The sequence below is a fragment of the Oncorhynchus tshawytscha genome, linkage group LG10 (genome assembly GCF_018296145.1).
Source record: "Oncorhynchus tshawytscha isolate Ot180627B linkage group LG10, Otsh_v2.0, whole genome shotgun sequence".
NCBI lineage: Eukaryota > Metazoa > Chordata > Actinopteri > Salmoniformes > Salmonidae > Oncorhynchus > Oncorhynchus tshawytscha.
Window position 1 is genome coordinate 57,899,173 of NC_056438.1, and position 9,057 is coordinate 57,908,229.

A 9,057-nucleotide genomic window follows, 5' to 3' on the forward strand; every position below is an offset into this window, starting at 1 on the left:
ACAGATGCACAATCGAGAGCATCCTGGCGGGCTGTATCACCGCCTGGTACGGCAACTGCTCCGCCCTCAACCGTAAGGCTCTCCAGAGGGTAGTGAGGTCTGCACAACGCATCACCGGGGGCAAACTACCTGCCCTCCAGGACACCTACACCACCCGATGTTACAGGAAGGCCATAAAGATCATCAAGGACATCAACCACCCGAGCCACGGCCTGTTCACCCCGCTATCATCCAGAAGGCGAGGTCAGTACAGGTGCATCAAAGCTGGGACCGAGAGACTGAAAAACAGCTTCTATCTCAAGGCCATCAGACTGTTAAACAGCCACCACTAATATTGAGTGGCTGCTGCCAACACACTGACACTGACACTGACTCAACTCCAGCCACTTTAATAATGGGAATTGATGGGAAATGATGTAAATATATCACTAGCCACTTTAAACAATGCTACCTTATATAATGTTACTTACCCTACATTATTAATCTCATATGTATACGTATATACTGTACTCTATATCATCAACTGCATCCTTATGTAATACATGTATCACTAGCCACTTTAACTATGCCACTTTGTTTACATACTCATCTCATATGTATATACTGTACTCGATACCATCTACTGTATCTTGCCTATGCTGCTCTGTACCATCACTCATTCATATATCCTTATGTACATATTCTTTATCCCCTTACACTGTGTATAAAACAGTAGTTTTGGAATTGTTAGTTAGATTACTTGTTGGTTATTACTGCATTGTCGGAACTAGAAGCACAAGCATTTCGCTACACTCGCAATAACATCTGCTAACCATGTGTATGTGACAAATAAAATTGGATTTGATTTGATTTGATTTGATTTGTTTTTTTTATTAAGGCTGTAACACAACAAAATGTGAGAAAAGTAAAGTGGTGTGAATACCTTCTGAAGGCCCTGTATGTTAACATGTTTGATTGATTTCCAATATACAGTGCATTCGGAAAGTATTCAGACACCTTGACTTTTTCCACATTTTGTTACGTTACAGCCTTATTCTAAAATGGATTAAATAAACAATTTTCCTCATCAATCTACAAACAATACCACATAATGACAAAGCTAAAAAAGGTTTTATTGGCAAATGTATTGAAAATAAAAAACAGAAATAACTTATTTACATAAGTATTCAGACCCTTTGCTATGAGACTAGAAATTGAGCTCAGGTGCATCTTGTTTCCATTGATCATCCTTGAGATGTTTCTACAACTTGATTGGAGTCCGCCTGTGGTAAATTCAAATGATTGGACATGATTTGGAAAGGCACACACCTGTAAGGTGTTGTTGACAGTGCATGTCAGAGCAAAAACCAAGCCACGAGATCGAAGGAATTGTCCGTAGAGCTCCGAGACCAGGATTGTGTCGAGGCACAGATCTGGGGAAGGGTACCAAAATATTTCTGCAGCATTGAAGGTCCACAAGAACACAGTGGCCTCCATCATTTCTTAAATGGAAGAAGATTTGAACCACCAAGACTCTTCCTAGAGCTGGCTGCCAGGCCAAACTGAGCAATCAGGGGAGACGGGTCCTTATCAGGGAGGTGACTAAGAACTCAATGGTCACTCTGACAGAGCTCCAGAGTTCCTCTGTGGAGATGGGAGAACCTTCCAGAAGGACAACCATCTCTGCAGCACTCCACCAATCAGACCTTTATTGTAGAATTTGCCAGACGGAAGCCACTCCTCAGTAAAAGGCACAATGCAGCCCATTTGGAGTTTGCCAAAAGGCACTTAAAGAACTCTCAGACCATGAGAAACAAGATTCTCTTGTCTGATGAAACCAAGATTGAACTACTCTTTGGCCTGAATGCAAAGCTTCACGTCTGGTGGAAACCTGGCACCATCCCTACGGTGGTGCATGGTGGTGGCAGTATCTTGCTGTGGGGATGTTTTTCAGCTGCAGGGACTGGGAGACTAGTCAGGATTGAGGGAAAGATTAACAGAGCAAAGTACAGAGAAATCCTTGATGAAAACAGCTCAGGACCTCAAATTGTGGCAAAGGTTCACCTTCCAACAGGACAACAACCCTAAACACAGAGCCAAGACAACGTAGGAGTGGCTTCAGGACAAGTCTCTGAATGTCCTTGAGTGGCCCAGCCAGAGCCCCGGACTTGAACCCAATCGAACATCTCTGGAGAGACCTGAAAATAGTTGTGCAGCGACACTCCATCCAACCTGACAGAGCTTGAGAAGATCTGCAGAGAAGAATGGGAGAAACTCTGCAAATACAGGTGTCCCAAGCTGGTAGAGTTATACCCAAGAAGACTCAAGGCTGTAATCGGTGCCAAAGGTGCTTCAGCAAAGTACTGAGTAAAGGGTCTGAATACTTCTGTAAATGTAATGTCCATATACATTTTTTTGTAATACATTTGCAAAAATTTATGAAAATCAGTTTTTGCTTTGTCATTATGACGTATTGTGTGTAGATTGATGAGGAAGAAAACAATTTAATACATTTTAGAAAAGGCTGTTACATAACAAAATGTGGAAAAAGTCAAGTGGTCTGCATACTTTCCAAATGTACTGCAGTTAAGCTATAAAATGTCCCAACACATATAGAGATATTAGTAATAACTGTCATGAAATATTGCTTTTAAATTGATGAAATAATAACATACAGTATAAATAATAATGTAATGGCCTTTTTAATTGAGAGGAATTTTCCTCTCTCATTTAATATTTTACTGGTGCAATGCAAGAGTCAATGCTGTTTCAATGGATAACTGACTGATTTCTTTAGTCGTAATGTAAGTAGTCCACTGGATTCAATGTCAAACTTTGTCATTGCAAAATAATGTTCTTACAGAAAGCAGTATTATTTTATACTGTATGCTTTTGTGGAGCACCTTTTATACTATGAATGAGCAACCTACCCCCTCTTGTGGTCACTTTTGATACAGAAATGTATTTTACCCATGATGAAGTCATATACTGTATGTCCCCATCTCGGGCAAACAAGATCTTTAAAAAGAACACATACAGTGCATTCGGAAAGCATGGGATCATGGCATCTGTGCTTTAAATGGTAGAACCTCAACAAAAGTATTTGGCAAATAAAAAAAAATTCCAATGTCCCCAGAGCGTACGGCAAGTAACCGAAAGGTAGCTGGTTCAAATCCCTGAGCCAACTAAGTGAAAAATCTACTGATGTATCCTTGAGCAAGGCACCTAACCTTAATTGCTCCTGTAAGTTGCTCTGTATAAGAGTGTCTGCTAAATGACTAAAATGTACAAGTGTAAATCCCCAGTGTGTTCCCAAAAACAGGCTTTCCCTTTGTAGCTTGGAATGTGTAGTGAATAATAATACAGCATAAATAACTACTTTCTCTGCCAGAGATGACCATTATCAGCAGTGGCAGCTAAATATCTCATGCTAGAGGTTTATTCTGTAGGCTATTTCTTGGTGAGCAGCCAGATGCTATCTGCTTCTGCCAACTCCAGCCAAGGGGAGAGGGTCCTTGCTGTGCTTATTCCTACAGTTCAGGAGCCCCCATGATGTACTCTTTGCCACCTGGCAGGGCCCTTGTCTTCAGGGAGGGTTCGAGGTGTGGATTTTTTCTTTGTTTTGTTTTAATTTTTTAAATGTTTTCTTAAATTACCAAATTGGATATAGGCATCCAGTGTTATATTGACTCTGTAGCAGGTTGCTGGCAAGTTAATCTAACAATTCCACAACTACCTAATACACACAAATCTAAAGGGATGGAATAAGAATATGCATATATAAATATATTGATGAGCGATGACCCAGCGGCATAGGCAAGATGCAATAGATGGTATAAAATACAGTGTATATATACAGTATGAGATGAGTAATGTAAGATATGTAAACATTATTAAAGTGGCATTATTTAAAGTGATTAGTGATCCATTTTTTAAAGTGGCCAATGATTAGAGTCTGTATGTAGGCAGCAGCCTCTCTGTTTTATTGATGGCTGTGTCATGACGTTTGCCTGGGGGTGGGTTTATGACCTTCATAAATACCTCTTCCCCCCTTTTTCCTCTCTCTACCCTACTGATGTTACATTTGCAAACCCATTTGGTTAACATAGAGATTCTGGGAACATCAGGAGGTGGGGGGAAATGAACTATATTCTGGTAATCCGACCAATTGAACATATCCGGTGGTACTTAATGAATATGATGTCAGTTCGGTTGTCATCTGAGACATTCTCATCAATGATAAGATGACATAAACTCTACAGTGAAAAGTATACACATCAGAGTCGGATTCACATGGAATTGTTGTTTAATTTAAATGTTTGAATATGAAATTATTCGTAATGGGAGTTATGATATCATTTAGGACCTTGAGCGTGGCTGAGGTGCACCCATGACCAGCTCGGAAACCAGATTGCATAGCGGAGATGGTGCGGTGGGATTCGAAATGGTTGGTGATCTGTTTGTTAACTTGGCTTTCGAAGAACTTAGAAAGGCAGGGTAGGGTAGATATAGGTCAGTAGAAGTTTACTTCTACTGAGTGTTCTACAGAGTGTTTGAAGAGGGGGATGACCCCGGCAGCTTTCCAATCTTTGAGGATCTCAGATGATATGAAAGAGAGGTTGAACAAGCTAGTAATAGGGGTTGCAACAATTTCGGCAGATCATTTTAGAAAGAGATGGTCCAGATTGTCTAGCCCGGCTGATTTGTAGGGGTCCAGATGTCGCAGCTCTTTCAGAACATCGGCTATCTGGATTTGGGTGAAGGAGAAATGGGGAGGCTTGGGCGAGTTGCTGTGGGAGGTGCAGGGCAGTTGACCAGGGTTGGGGTAGCCAGGTGGAAAGCATGGCCAGCCGTAGAAAAATGCTTTTTTAAATTCTCAATTATCGTGGATTTATCGGTGGTGACAGTGTTTCCTAGCCTCAGTGCAGTGGGCAGCTGGGAGGTGGTGCCCTTATTCTCCATGGACTTTACAGTGTATGTCACGCCCTGACCTTAGATTGCTTTGTATGTTTCTATTTTTTTTAGGTTGGTCAGGGTGTGGGTGGGTGGGTATTCTACGTTTTGTTCTATGTTTGTATTTCTATGTGTTTGGCCTGGTATGGTTCCCAATCAGAGGCAGCTGTCAATCGTTGTCTCTGATCGAGAACCATACTTAGGTAGCCTGTTCCCACCTGGTGTTTGTGGGTAGTTGTTTTCTGTCTTTGTGTGTCTGCACCAGACAGAACTGTTTCGTTTGTTCCACTTTGTTGTTTTTTTGTTCTAGTGTTCAGTTTCTTTATTAAATTTACCATGAACACGTACCACGTTGCACCTTGGTCCTCTTCACCTTCTTCCACCTACGACAACCGTTACAGTGTCCCAGAACATTTTTTAGTTTGTGCTACAGGATGCAAATTTCTGTTTGAAAAAGCTAGCCTTAGCTTTCCTAACTGCCTGTGTATATTGGTTCCTAACTTCCCTGAACAGTTGTATATGATGGGGGATATTTGATGCTAATGCAGTATGCCACAGGATGTTTTGGTGCTGGTCAAGGGCAGTCAGGTCTGGAGTGAAACAAAGGCTATATCTGTTCCTGGTTCTAAATTTGTTGAATGGGGCATCCTTATTTAAGATGGTGGGACTTTTAAAGAATAACCAGGTATCCTCTACTGACAGGATGAGGTCAATATCCTTCCAGGATACCCGGCAAGGTCGATTGGAAAGGCCTGCTCGCTGAAGTGTTTTAGGGAGCGTTTGAGAGTGATGAGGGGTGGTCGTTTGACCGCAGACCCATTACGGATGCAGGCAATGAGGCAGTGATCGGAATGAAGACAGTGTATTTGGAGGGCAAGTTGGTTCAGATGATATCTATGAGGGTGCCCGTGTTTACGGATTTGGGGTTGTACCTGATAGGTTCATTGATCATTTGTGTGGGATTGAGGGCATCAAGTTTAGATTGATGGCCGGCGTGTTACGCATGTCCCCGTTTAGGTCACCTAGCAGCATGAGCTCTGAAGATAGATGGGGGCAATCAATTCACATATGGTGTCCATGGCACAGCTGGGGGCAGAGGGTGGTCCATATAGCAAGCGGCAACGGTGAGAGACTTGTTTCTGGAAAGGAGGATTTTTAGAAGTAGAAGCTCAAATTGTTTGCAGGTTATCTCTGTAGGCTATCTCTGCGGTAGATTGCCACTCCGCCCCCTTTAGCAGTTCTATCTTGTCGAAAATGTTCTTCCTAAGCCAGAATTCAGACACGGCTAGGACATCCGGGTTGGCAGAGTGTGCTAAGGCAGTGAATAAAACAAACTTGGGGAGGAGGCTTCTAATGTTAATATGCATGAAACAAAGGCGTTTTAGGTTACAGAAGTCAACAAATGAAAGCGCCTGGGGAATGGGAATGGAGCTAGGCACTGCAAGGCCTGGATTAACCTCTACATCACCAGAGGAACAGAAGAGAAGTAGGATAAGGGTATGGCTAAAGGCTATAAGAACTGGTCGTCTAGTACGTTCAGAACAGAGAGTAGAAGGAGCAGGTTTCTGGGCACGATAGAATAGATTCAAGGCATAATGTACAGACAAAGTTATGGTAGGATGTGACTACAGTGGAGGTAAACCTAGGCATAGAGTGACGATGAGAGAGATAATTGTCCCACTAAGCACAAACTAGATGGGATGGTGTATCGCTGCAGAATGCTGTGGTATCCATGCTGGTTAAGTTTGCCTTGAATACGAAATAGACAGTGTAACCAGCAAAGCACCCCACACCACCAAAGCACCCCCACACATCACACCTCCTTATCCATGCTTCACGGTGGGAATTACACAGGCGGAGATCATCTGTTCACCTACTCTGCATCTCACAAAGACACTGCGGTTGGAACCAAAAATCTCTAATTTGGACTCATCAGACCAAAGGACAGATGTCCACCTGTCTAATATCCATTGCTCATGTTTCTTGGCCCAAACAAGAATCTTCTTCTTGTTGCTGTCCTTTAGTAGTGATTTATTTGCAGCAATTTTGAGCATGAATGCCTGATTCACGCAGTCTCCTCTGAACAGTTGATGTTGAGATGTGTCTGTTATTTGAACTCTGTAAAGCATTTATTTGGGCTGAATTCTGAGGTTAACTCTAATGCACTTATCCTCTGCTGCAGAGGTAACTCTGGGTCTTCCTTTCCTGTGGTGGTCCTCATGAGAGCCAGTTTCATCATAGCGCTTGATGGTTTTTGCGACTGCACTTGAAGAAACTTTCAAGTTCTGGACATTTTCCGGATTGACTGATCTTCATGTCTTAAAGTAATGATGGACTGTTGTTTCTCTTTGCTTATGTGAGCTGTTCTTGCCATAATATGGATTTGGTCTTTTACCAAATAACGCTATCTCTTGTATACCACCCCTACCTTGTCACAGCATAACTGATTGGCTCAAACACATTAAGGAAAGACATTCCACATATTAACTTTTAACATGGCACACCTGTTAATTGAAGTGCATTCCAGGTGACTACCTCATGAAGCTGGTTGAGAGAATGCCAAGAGTGTGAAAAGCTGTCAAGGCAAAGGGTGTTTACCACTTTTTTTGCTTACTACATGATTCCATATGTGTTATTTCATAGTTTTGATGTCTTCACTATTATCCTACAATGTAAAAAATAGTAAAAATAAAGAAACACCCTGGAATGAGTAGGTGTGTCCAAACTTTTGACTGGTACTGTATATTTTTTCTGATTTATCAATAGCCTAATACTTGATATTTTATTTGTGTCTTGACCCCTGGTGGAGTCAGCGTGTACACTGCTAGGTAAATAGTTTAAAACAATGGCGTAATGTACTTAAGTAGATATACTTTAAAGTACTACTTAAGTAGTTTTTTGGGGTATCTGTACTTTACTATACTATTTATATTTTTGACAACTTTTACTTCACTACATTTTCCCAAAAAATAATGTACTTTTTTACCTACATTTTCCTTGACACCCAAAAGTACTTGCTTGTTACATTTTGAAGGCTTTGCAGGACAGGAAAATGGTCGGACTCACTAAACACAAATGCATCGTTTCTAAAATTAGATCTAAGTGTTGGAGTGTGCCCCATTGTCACGTTCTGACCTTAGTTATTTTATTTATGTCTTTGTTTTAGTATGGTCAGGGCGTGAGTTGGGTGGGTTGTCTATGTTCGTTTTTCTATGTTGTGTTTTGAGTTTGGCCTGGTATGGTTCTCAATCAGAGGCAGGTGTCATTAGTTGTCTGATTGAGAATCATACTTAGGTCGCCTTTTTCCACCTGTGTTTCGTGGGTGTTTATTTTCCTGTTTAGTGTTTTTTTGTCATTCACATTACGGGACTGTTCGTTGGTCGTTTATTGTTTTGTTCAAGTGTTCTATTACTTAATTAAAAGATATGAACATTTACCACGCTGCGCATTGGTCCTCCGATCCTTCTTACTACTCCTCCTCGTCAGAAGAGGAGGACGAGAATCGTTACACCCATGCTATCCATACATTTTAAAAACAAGAAAATTTGTGCAGTCTGCTTTGCTTAATATAAGAACTTTGAAATGATTTATACTTTTACTTTTGATACTTAAGTATATTTATAACCAACTACTTTTACTCAAGTATTTTACTGGGTAACTTTTACTTTTGTAACTTTCTATTAAAATATCTATACTTTTACTGAAGTATGGCAATTGGGTACTTTTTCCACCACTGTTTTAAAATAGCTATAAGGCACCTCGGGGGTTTGCGGTATATTGCCAATATACCAAGGCTAAGGGCTGTATCTAGGTACGAAACACCAGGCACTCCCAAATTGCGTCGTCGTCGTGCATAAGGACAGCCGTTAGCCTTGGTATTGTATTATTGGCCTTACCAGACCTCCTCGACCCTTATTACTTAATTAACTACATGGGGAACGGAAATATATTATTTTCTGTTGCATTCTATTAAAAAAGTCGACATTTCTAACACAGACACACATTTTCATTCAATCACAATGTTCTTTTATTTTTTCTTATCGAAGTCTTTTCAGAAAAACGTTGCATGCTTGACTAGCAGATGTGACTTGACATTAGAGTAGAACATTACAACATGCAGTCTTC